At 45.8% G+C, this 12031-nt stretch overlaps 1 protein-coding gene across 1 annotated transcript in view; it reads left to right on the top strand.

Annotated features, from left to right (window-relative positions):
• The window catches only part of LOC126109641 (probable cytochrome P450 304a1), a 131254-nt gene that overhangs the window by 94138 nt on the left and 25085 nt on the right, over window positions 1–12031 (top strand). The window lies entirely within an intron of this gene.

The raw sequence follows: 12031 nt of genomic DNA, 5'->3' as shown, positions 1-12031 counted from the left end.
TACCTACTTGATCCTCTGCTGCCTTCACTACTTCATCCCTCAGAGCTACCCATTCTTTTTCTACTGTATTTCTTTCCCCCATTCCTGTCAACTGTTCCCTTATGCTGTCCCTGAAACTGTACATCCTCTGGTTCTTTCAGTTTATCCAGGTCCCATCTCCTTAAATTCCCAACTTTTTGCAGTTTCTTCAGTTTTAATCTACATCGTTGTTCCTTAGCTTACAACTGAGACGTCCAACATGGCTGTCTCCATGAAGGATCGGACGCTGCTGGTAAGGCTATTTGGCAAGAACTGTGACTGTGCGCCAGTAGCCATGCAGAAGTTTCGGACACTCAAGGGTATGAAAAAAGCCTGCAAACAACCGTGAGGTGTGTCGCAGAGGGTACGTGCCCTTGCACCAGTTGTAAGGTGGCAACGGCCTTGCACCTTACATGAGTCCATTTGAAACGTCCCCACAGACTGCGCACAGCACAGCCAGTGATTTTTCATACAGAGCGCTACGTAACGTTGCCAATAAGAAAACGTAAACAGCCTACTTACACATTTAACGTGACACTTTAGGTTTTGGAGGAGTAATACTCTAAAGTACGGTGTAGGAAATCTATGTGGAAACGTATCGGACCGCGAGAATTCCGCGATTTTGTAATTATAAGATTTTGCGGAAAGGCAGTACGCGAGACAGAGCTCGGCTACGTCCCCGCCTAGCCGCCGAAGGCCACAGCCTGACAGTATGAATGGTGAACTGGAGGATTTCTGTAATCCGTTTAGAGAGGCCACAGCGGCCGCCAACCTCTGAGGGACGCGCGGCTGCAGGTAAACGTGTTATTGCCCACAGCTGTGGTTCTTCCCAGCTGGCGAGGGCTGAGTTTAGTTGTGAAATTTTGTAGAAATAAAAGAATTGTGGAAAAGAGTTCTATTCCCAGGCTGTACATTGGTCGGCACTGGCAAACTGGGTATTTTGAGAGCTTCTAGTGATGTGATTCGCTCGGTAAAAGTTGAGGTGAGAAAATAAAGGTGAAGAGCGATCTTGCTGGACTCTCGGTAGAGGCCTTCCGTTCTGGGCTCTCGTACTGAGGGGACGTCAGCCAAATCGTCTCCCCTCTTGGTCAGTGGTTCTGAGAGGACGTTAGCCGCGCCAGCTTATTGCTGACGGAAACACTGTCCCAATTAGAGAAGTTTACGGACAGCAGTCTGGTGTTCGAATACTGTAGGATTGTACTTTCCGAGACGCCACACGCCGACCGCACAGCCGCGCCGTCGCCGTCGGAGACCGCGGCTACAACAGGAATATTGCGGTGAGATCGCTTCCGCTTCGGCCTGTGTTAGGAGTAACGTTAAATAGTTGGTTCAATTGCAATTGCTGTTTCCACAGAGATTTCACGGTACTTTGGAGTCTAGTGGTTCTTCATATACACTCCTGGAAATGGAAAAAAGAACACATTGACACCGGTGTGTCAGACCCACCATACTTGCTCCGGACACTGCGAGAGGGCTGTACAAGCAATGATCACACGCACGGCACAGCGGACACACCAGGAACCGCGGTGTTGGCCGTCGAATGGCGCTAGCTGCGCAGCATTTGTGCACCGCCGCCGTCAGTGTCAGCCAGTTTGCCGTGGCATACGGAGCTCCATCGCAGTCTTTAACACTGGTAGCATGCCGCGACAGCGTGGACGTGAACCGTATGTGCAGTTGACGGACTTTGAGCGAGGGCGTATAGTGGGCATGCGGGAGGCCGGGTGGACGTACCGCCGAATTGCTCAACACGTGGGGCGTGAGGTCTCCACAGTACATCGATGTTGTCGCCAGTGGTCGGCGGAAGGTGCACGTGCCCGTCGACCTGGGACCGGACCGCAGCGACGCACGGATGCACGCCACGACCGTAGGATCCTACGCAGTGCCGTAGGGGACCGCACCGCCACTTCCCAGCAAATTAGGGACACTGTTGCTCCTGGGGTATCGGCGAGGACCATTCGCAATCGTCTCCATGAAGCTGGGCTACGGTCCCGCACACCGTTAGGCCGTCTTCCGCTCACGCCCAACATCGTGCAGCCCGCCTCCAGTGGTGTCGCGACAGGCGTGAATGGAGGGACGAATGGAGACGTGTCGTCTTCAGCGATGAGAGTCGCTTCTGCCTTGGTGCCAATGATGGTCGTATGCGTGTTTGGCGCCGTGCAGGTGAGCGCCACAATCAGGACTGCATACGACCGAGGCACACAGGGCCAACACCCGCCATCATGGTGTGGGGAGCGATCTCCTACACTGGCCGTACACCACTGGTGATCGTCGAGGGGACACTCAATAGTGCACGGTACATCCAAACCGTCGTCGAACCCATCGTTCTACCATTCCTAGACCGGCAAGGGAACTTGCTGTTCCAACAGGACAATGCACGTCCGCATGTATCCCGTGCCACCCAACGTGCTCTAGAAGGTGTAAGTCAACTACCCTGGCCAGCAAGATCTCCGGATCTGTCCCCCATTGAGCATGTTTGGGACTGGATGAAGCGTCGTCTCACGCGGTCTGCACGTCCAGCACGAACGCTGGTCCAACTGAGGCGCCAGGTGGAAATGGCATGGCAAGCCGTTCCACAGGACTACATCCAGCATCTCTACGATCGTCTCCATGGGAGAATAGCAGCCTGCATTGCTGCGAAAGGTGGATATACACTGTACTAGTGCCGACATTGTGCATGCTCTGTTGCCTGTGTCTATGTGCCTGTGGTTCTGTCAGTGTGATCATGTGATGTATCTGACCGCAGGAATGTGTCAATAAAGTTTCCCCTTCCTGGGACAATGAATTCACGGTGTTCTTATTTCAATTTCCAGGAGTGTATATGTTATAACAGATCGCGTTTTGGACCGATTTTAACACAGTTACTGCCAATGCCAGTTATTAGGATAATTTGCAAATTGTTCATTGTGTTTTATTCAGCTCTGATCTGAAGGTTATAATGAAATTATTGTGATTCAGTAGAGCCTTTACTTTCAGTAGTTGATCCTGAATTCACCCTTTCGCTTTATTTTATTTTTGTGTGTGTGTTTGATGTCATTGAACACTCTAAGTGTTCGTGACCGTTCATGTTTGGAAGTAAAAATAGATGTGATTTGTCATCAACACTACCACCGCAGATTAATTAGGGGTGACAGGGCCACATTTAAATCTAGCGTTATACTTTTTGCGTACAGTTCCACTCTCAATTTCTCTGTAAGTTGTTTGTCAGGGACGAACACACGCAAAAATCGGACAAACAACGGGTGGGATGTTACACAGTTATTAGGGTTTCTTCTTATTCCGTCCACGTATGGAGCGTGGGAAAAACGATTGTTTGAATGCCTCTGTGTGTGCAGTAATTATTCCAATCTCATCCTCACGATCCCTCTGTGAACGATACGTAGGGGATTGCAGTATATCCCTAGCGTAATCATTTAAAGCCGGTTCTTGAAACTTTGTTAACAAACTTTCTCGGGATAGTTTATGTGAGTCTCCAAGAGCCTGCCATTTCAGTTCCTTCAGTGTATCTGTGACACTGTTCCCATAGATTGAAAAACTTGTGACAATTCATGCTGCCCTTCTCTGTATGCGTTCAGTATCAGTTGGTCCTAATTGGTACGGGTCCCACACACTTGAGCAATATGCTAGAACTGATCGCACGAGCGATTTGTTGGAAATCTCTGATTGCACTTACCTAGTATTCTATCAGTTGATCCGATGCCTGTCGAAGATGTGGCCACAGTATTGCCGGATAGGTCAAACAGTGGTGTGCAAACTAGAGATGGGGGATCCGCTCTTGAACTAATTCATAGAGTTGAATCTTTCAAAGGAGTGAACAATCAGTGATTCAGAAAAAAATAACGGTAGCTCCAAACGTTTCCCACGGCAGAGAGAGAGAGAGAGAGAGAGAGAGAGAGAGAGAGAGAGAGAGAGACGGAGCATATCAGCAGCGCCTCTGCTGGTCAGAGCACAGTGCACGCCACACAACACAGCCACCGCCGGCCTCTGCCCTGCTTCTACCTTGGCTGCCTGCATTGTGCAGTGCCCTATTGGACTTTGTGTTTCACACACTGCCGCGCGCAGTGTCTGGCGCAGCTTAACTTGGCATCGCACTCTGTCGGCGATCGTTTCAGTCGCACGTCCTGCCCTCTGGGCAGTTGATGCGAGCAACAGGACAGAGAGCCACCTAGCGGATAACATAGGAACTACTTGCAACAACCTGCTCGCAAGGGAACGGACGATTTGTCTCGTAGCGGGTGAGTTCAACGCTCCCCCCACCCTCGGAACTCGCCCGCTCGACGCTCTCCCCACCGTCTCGACTCTAGCCAGAGCGTTGAGCAAAGCGACTCAGGTGTCACTCTGGTCTCTGCGGTCTCAGCTCATGCAGTAATACAGCTCGCGGCTCGACCTGCTCGACTCAGCACCTCTGCATCTGAGTTCGTCCCTACTGGATATTGTTCTTCGTAGTAATACCGCTATGTATATTACATTATTATGTTATGTATACATCAATTGTTTTTATTTTATTTTTATTTGTTTAAACTGATTAGATTAGGTTCCTGATGACTCCTCTTACTATAGGATTTTTATTATGGACACTCGAATTTACGCTTTAATTACGAGCGAACTGATAAACGTATCGCAAAATGTGATACACCAATATTTTCCTTGTTTTATTCTGCGTAAGGCTATATGCAGCACTTTCGTTTTACAGTCAAATTTATATTTTTTTTCTTATTCTGGTACGGATTTTGCGATTTTAGGCGTCTTCGGAAGGAAACGTTCACTTTAAAAATATATGGCTTGCGATGTATTTGTATGAGGTTAATGAAATTTTAATACATTATAGCCAAATATATTGTTAATGTAAATCTCAAGTTACAACATTTTCCGATCACCCAAAAAACCACGATAGTGCAAAATAAATCAATAATCAAAAACTTTGTCATATCGTGGAAATTTCAATAAACAATACAAAATTCTTACTCATTATCTGTGTTACTTCAAAATAGGATCAAATAAGATCAAAATACAGGTATAGTACTGGAATAAACCAAGTTTAAACGGCAATGTGCCTTCCATTTATTTTCTATTGTAAATGAGTGGTGAGTCATGAAAAAGAGCTAATTCATTTCAGGGAGTGAACAGTTCTGATCCAATCTCTGATAAGAACAGTTTTGCCCATCTCTAAAGCAAACATGCGGTGTACGGGGAATTGCCCGGACGGTGGATATGCCTGCGAGCACTGTGCATAAAATCCTATGAATCATCCTGCGTTGCTATCCATACAAAACCACCCATGTTCAGGAATTGGTCTACATCTAAATCTACATCTACATGCTGTCCTGCCAGTAAGACAAACTCTTGCTGTCTACTTTCTTGCTGGCATGGAATTCGACGTAGTATGATCATGGAACATTAAGTGGACAGACGAAGCCCATTTCCATTTCCAAGGACATGCCAGTACACAGAACTGCGGAATGCGAGCAAGGGAAAATCCGCTCGCACATCGGCGGGTTACCACTTCATTCTGCAAAGGTGATTGTGTGGTGCGGTTTGACGGCATCGTTTATCGTAGGGCCATGTTTTTTTCAAGGTGATGAGTCCTGCGGGTCCGATTACCTGTAGATCTCTGGAAAATGTTACGACAGTCTTTTGCGCACCAACGTCATTCCAACCCTTCAACAACTTGGCCGTGTGGGTAAAACCATTTACGATGCAAGATTGCGCTCCTTCGCACACTGTACAGCCAGTGAATCAACTGTTGCAGAGGCATTTCGGAAATGCTAGAATTATCAGCCGCCAGTTCCCTACAGCTCGGCAATCCAGATACAGTGTTCTTAATCCGTGTGACCTATGGCTGTGAGGTTCTCTGACAGATGCTGTGTTGAGTGCTGCAACTGCAAAAGTATTGGAGGTACGCATTCTGAACTTGACTTCTGAGACACTCCGACCTGTTGTGGAGCAGGCTGTTACTCGATTTCAACTTTTGTCAGAAAACGGTGGATAACACAATGAACCCGTCTTGCACCAGTCTCAGGTTAATTAAAAACTGATGTCATTTTGCTTTTTACGCGACATTTTTCCTCAGTAGTATAAAATCGAGTTCACTGTTGCTTTTTATGCGCTTTTTGGCCACCGGACAACTATAAACCGATTCTTCCCATCGGATGTGGTGCGACCTTGCCGTGGTGGATAGGCTTAGCTAACTAGCAATACCACAAATGTTGAGTGTCAGACTTGTGCGGTCATGCACTTTGCACAGTACTGTTGGTTTAATATGCAACTCAGACTATATTCGTGGTACTACGAATCATCTATCATTTGTAGCCGAACACATTTATGTCATGACGCTTACAGCGCCGTATAGTGCGAAAATTTTCGTTAATTTTCTTTTGTTTCCTCACATTTGCCCCTTCTTCGACAATACTGACGTCACTCTACGTAGCGGTTCTTTTTTTAGAGAGTTTTGAAACTGGAACTTTGATTGTAATTGTGGTGTCACCGCCAGACACCACACTTGCTAGGTGGTAGCTTTTAAATCGGCCGCGGTCCGCTAGTATACGACGGACCCGCGTGTCGCCACTGTCAGTGATTGTAGACCGAGCGCCGCCACACGGCAGGTCTAGAGACAGATCCTAGCACTCGCCCCAGTTGTACAGACGACTTTGCTAGCGAAGCTACACTGACAACTACGCTCTCATTTGCCGAGACGATAGTTAGCATAGCCTTCAGCTACGTCATTTGCTACGACCTAGCAAGGCGCCATTACCAGTTTATATTGAGATTGCACTTATGTATCATCAAGACCGATGTTCTCCAATTATGGATTAAAGTTAAGTATTCCAAGAGCTTCGTACTTTATTTATTAGACTCAACTCCTTTAACTGTTCCAGACCTCACGGCAGTCTGCGTGAGCTTAAACGCGTGCATTTGGGCCTCCTCTAGCAACACGGTGTTGGCTCTTCTGCCAACACATCAGTAATCACTCTGCATATAGTGCACAATAATATTGTCCCGTTCCTGGCCTCGAGTTTCACGCTATACATTCACACAATGTTATTGTGCCAATAACACTGAGTGTGTGATAGCCGTTTTATTCGCTCAGGGCGTTGTGAACAAACCATAGTGTTCTGATCCAAAGTAGGGCATATGAATGACAGGAAACACTAGTTGCCATGTACATGATACTTCATTTAAGTTTTCTTTGTGGTTTTTATGGGGAACATTTGAGAACTAGAATGTTTGTAGTGAAAATGGTTTGTAATAATAGACGATTGGGAGAACAAAGCGGAACTGCTACGGTTAAATGTTTTTTGAATAAACGGTGACTTTATTTACGTGTTGGTACGTTATGAATTTTTGAATATGAGCCATGTGCATACAGTTATGTAAGTGGATGGAAATGACTAATAGTCAAGCTGTATTTAAATCGACCAGGAACTTGAGGTGGATATTGGGCACATGGTTGCAGTTCTCAACCTCCTGTGCTTGCCTCAGTGTGAATACTTGAATTTTCCTCCCCAATAAGTAACAGCTTTTTTTCTAAAAAAAAAAAAAAATAAATAAATGTTTGGTGACCCCAGCCATTTCTATAATAATATAGCCGTTGTTTTCATTTTCTGTACTCTGAGGCCCATCATCTACATCTGCACTCAGGGACTGGACAAAAATTTGGAAACATCACGAGAAAAGCGTGTTTGAACGTAAATGCTGACCCTACCCAAGCCTGGAGGCTGTGCTGTTGTATTTGACCACGAATGGCGACTGCGCAATGTCCTCAATACAGTGCGAGTGTCAATCGTGGTCAGAATAGAGTTTGTGTGTAGTTGTGACTCCACTATGCTTGCCACACAATCAACGCTGACTTAGAAAACATCGGTCTTGTGAAACTCAACTAGCTCTTTATTCACATGAAGTGTTCAGTGCTACTGACAAGGGATGTCAAATTGATTCTGTATGCCTAGATTTCCAGAAGGCGTTTTGACACTGTACCACACAGGCGGCTTGTAATGAAATTGCGAGCTTATGGAATACCGTCTCAGTTATGTGACTGGATTCGTGATTTCCTGTCACAGAGGTCACAGTTCGTAGTAATTGACGGAAAGTCGTCGAGTAAAACGGATGTGATTCCTGGCGTTCTCAAAGGTAGTATTATAGGCCCTTTGCTGTTTCCTATCTGTATAAACGATTTATGAGACAATCTGAGTAGCCGTCTTAGGTTGTTTGCGGATGATACTGTCGTTTATCGACTAATAAAGTCGTCAGAAGATCAAAAGAAATTGCAAAACGATTTAGAAAAGATACCCGTATGGCGCGAACATTACCAATTGATCCTAAATGACGAAAAGTGTGAGGTCATCCACATGAGTGCTGAAAGGAATCCGTTAAACTTCGGTTACACGATAAATTAGTCAAATCTAAAGGCCATAAACTCAACTAAATACCTAGGAATTACAATTACGAACAACTTAAATTGGAAGGAACACACAGAAAATGTTATGGGGAAGGCTAAACAAAGACTGTGTTTAATTGGCAGGACACTTAGAAAATGTAACAGATCTACTAAAGAGACTGCCTACACTACGCTTGCCCGTCCTCTTTTAGAATAATGCTGCACGATGTGGGATCTTGACCAGATAGGATTGACGGAGTACATCGAGAGAGATCAAAGAAGGGCAGCACGCTTTGTAGTATCGCGAAATAGGAGACAGAGTGTCACTGAAATGATACAGGATTTGGGATGGACATCATTAAAGCAAAGGCGTTTTTCGTCATGGCGGAATCTCCTCACGAAATTATAATCACCAGTTTTCTCCTCAGAATGAGAAAATATTTTGTTGACGCCAACCTACACAGGAAGAAACGATCATCATAATAAAATAAGGGAAATCAGAGTTTGTACGGAGAGATATGTGTGTTCGTTTTTTCCGCGCGCTGTACGAGATTGGACTAATAGAGAATTACGAGTATTGTGAATGTGGTTCGATGAACCCTCTGCCAGGCACTTGAATATTATTTGCAGAGTATCCATGTAGATGTGAATGTAGATGGTTGGATGGTTGATTTGGGGGCGAGGACCAAACAACGATGTCATCGGCCTCACCGGTTTAGGGAAGAATGAGAAGGAAGCCGGCAGTGCCTTTTCACAGGAACTACCCGTGCATTTCCTGAAACGATTTAGGGAAATCACGGAAAACGTAAATCAGGATAGCCGCGCTCGAGTTTGAACCGTCGCCGGCTGGAGTGGCCGAGAGGTTCTAGGTGCTACAGTCTGCAACAGCGCGACCGCTACAGTCGCAGGTTCGAATCCTGCCTCGGGCATGGATGTGTGTGATTTCCTTAGGATAGTCAGGTTTAAGTAGTTCTAAGTTCTAGGGGACTAATGACCTCATAAGTTAAGTCCCATAGTGCTCAGAGCCATTTGAACCATTTTGAACCGTCCTCCTCCCGAATGCGAGTCCAGTGTGATAACCACTGCGCCACCTCGTTCGGTACACACTATGTTGGAGCTAAATGAATTCGAACGTGGGAAAATTGTTGGTGTTCGTATGGTGAGCGCTTCCGTAACCAAGTTAACTGAAGTGTTTGGTGTTTCAAGAGGCACCGTATCGAAGATTTATACTGCATACAGAGATGGTGAAAGAACATCCTACACTAAACGACAACGCAAACGAAAGTGTATGTTGACTGACCATGATGTGCTGTCATTGAAGACGATTTTGACGAAAAATAAGAGGACAACATGAAGGGTGCTCATAAGCTGAGAACTTCAGGGCGAGGTGGAATTCATCAGTGATGGAAATGCCTGTAACAAGAAAATGTGGTGCCAAAGCAGTAAAACCTAGACTATGGAGCAATGGAAAGAAGTCACTTGGTCTATGAGCCCTGTTGCACACTGTTTCCAACTTCTGCCCCGCTGACATCTGGAGTAAGCCATCCCAAGCCTGCGATACACACAATTTGCTACCGACAGTGAAATACGGCATGGGTTTGGTAATGGTTTGGGCAGCCACAGTGTGATATTCCTTAGGTATCATGGTTACTCTCCGAGGATTATGGGGCCATTTATCCTTCCAAGTCCAACCCACGGCACAATACTTGTTCCTCAGTGGCGAATCTGTGTAACAGACGACAGAACCTGTTCACCCGGCTCACATCATCCAGGACTAGTTTTGTGAGAACGAAGGTGAATTGTCACATCTCCCATGGCTACTGCATCTGAATATTATTGAGCCGTTGACATGTACTTTGGAGAGATAGGTGTATGATAGCTATCCAGCTCCATCATCATTACCTGATCTTGCCACTATTTTGGAGGAAGAATGGTAGAACACTCGCTTGAAAACCATACAGGACCTGTATCTGTATATTCTGAGAAGATTAGAAGTTGTTTTGGATGCCAACGGTTTTCCTGTGTTTTTGGTATTTCCACCTCCTGTAAATACTTTATAACCCACCATACTGCGCATGGTGCAAGGTACTCTCCATCGATGTTGGTCATCATTCCCTGTTCCACTCGCAAGCGAAGCGAGGGATAAACGACTGTCTAAATGCCTCTGAAAGAACCCTGATTTCTCATATCTTGCCTTTGCAATCATTACACGAGATGTGTCTTAGTGTCAGCAGTCGCAAATGCCGATTGTCCAAACTTACTCAATAGCGTTTCATAAAAAGAATGTCATCTTCCTTCCAGAGATGCTATTTGATTTCACAGAGCATTTCCCTAGTACTCGCGTGTTGACTGAACCTACTGGTGATAAATCAAGCAGTGTGTTTCTTAGTTGCTTCAATGCCTTAGTTTAATCAAACCTGGTGTGGATACCAAAATTCGAGCAGTACTCAGTAGTGGGTTGCAAAACTATTGTGTTTACTGTCTCCTTTATAGGTGAACTAGCCTTTTCGCCATGGCTTCGCTCAAATATGTATTCGACACATATATTAAACACACCTCCTCCTTCTCCTCCTCTCGGTATCCACCTGTTCCTTCCTCAATCTTCCATTTCACCTTCCCACATCCATCTGTCTTCCTCATTCCCACTCTCCACCTCCTCCTTAACATTGTCCATTTCTTCCACCCCTTCTCTCGGACCACATATTCCTACTCCTTTAATGATTATAAAGAATCCGCCTCGATTGCAAATAGAAACCGAATGTTGACCTAGGTTTCGGCGTGGATAACCACGCCTTCTTCGGAACACACTAAAACTACAAACTGCCTAAAAAGGCATGGTCCAACATTAATACAGAACGCCCAAAAGGGCAAAAGAGTTTACTTTTTATGCGAGTCTTTTGCCCTTTTGAGCGTTCTGTATTAATGTTGGACCGTGCTTCTTTAGGCAGTTTGTAGTTTTAGTGTGGTTATCCGCACTGAAACCTAGGTCAACGTCCGGTTCCTATTTGCAATCGAGGCGGATTTTTTATAATCATTAAATTATTCACAATTGCTGACATGCTGCAGTGTTAAAAGTTCTCAAATTCCTACTCCTTCCTCTAACCATTTCCCCCTTCCCCTCTCTCTTTACAACTCCGTCACCCCCTCTTTCTTTTCCACCTACCCACTACCCATCCACACCTTTCAACTGCCTCATGCATCACCCCCTCCTCCCCTCTCTCTGTCCGTTCCCTCATCGTTTCACTCTGCCCATCCCCTCCTCTATTCATATTGACCTGTTCCGAGCCATGCTCATCAGTACTTGTAGCACATGCACTACAATAAAGTTGACTCATACTATTCCCACAATACACTTGCCATACAGGGCAGACTACACATCACAGTCTTGAAAATCGTTTGTTTGCCCCAGCTATTCAGGCCGCCATGCAGCACAGATCGATAAAGCAGGCCGATGCTACTCTAACACATTTGTGATGCAGGGTAGCGTATATGTCAGGCTCCGGAAAACCGTTTCTTGGCCCTGACATGTAGGCTTCCCTGCAAATCAGGTTGAATTGGCAGGTCGTTTCTGTTCCCACAAAGGCCTTCCTTTGCTACTGCCTTGTCCTGCATCGTGAGCAGGATTGGCAGAGTTAAGTACAG

Source organism: Schistocerca cancellata, chromosome 12, assembly GCF_023864275.1.
Source record: "Schistocerca cancellata isolate TAMUIC-IGC-003103 chromosome 12, iqSchCanc2.1, whole genome shotgun sequence".
NCBI classification, from domain to species: Eukaryota; Metazoa; Arthropoda; class Insecta; order Orthoptera; family Acrididae; genus Schistocerca; species Schistocerca cancellata.
This window is presented reverse-complemented; position numbering and strand designations above follow the sequence as displayed.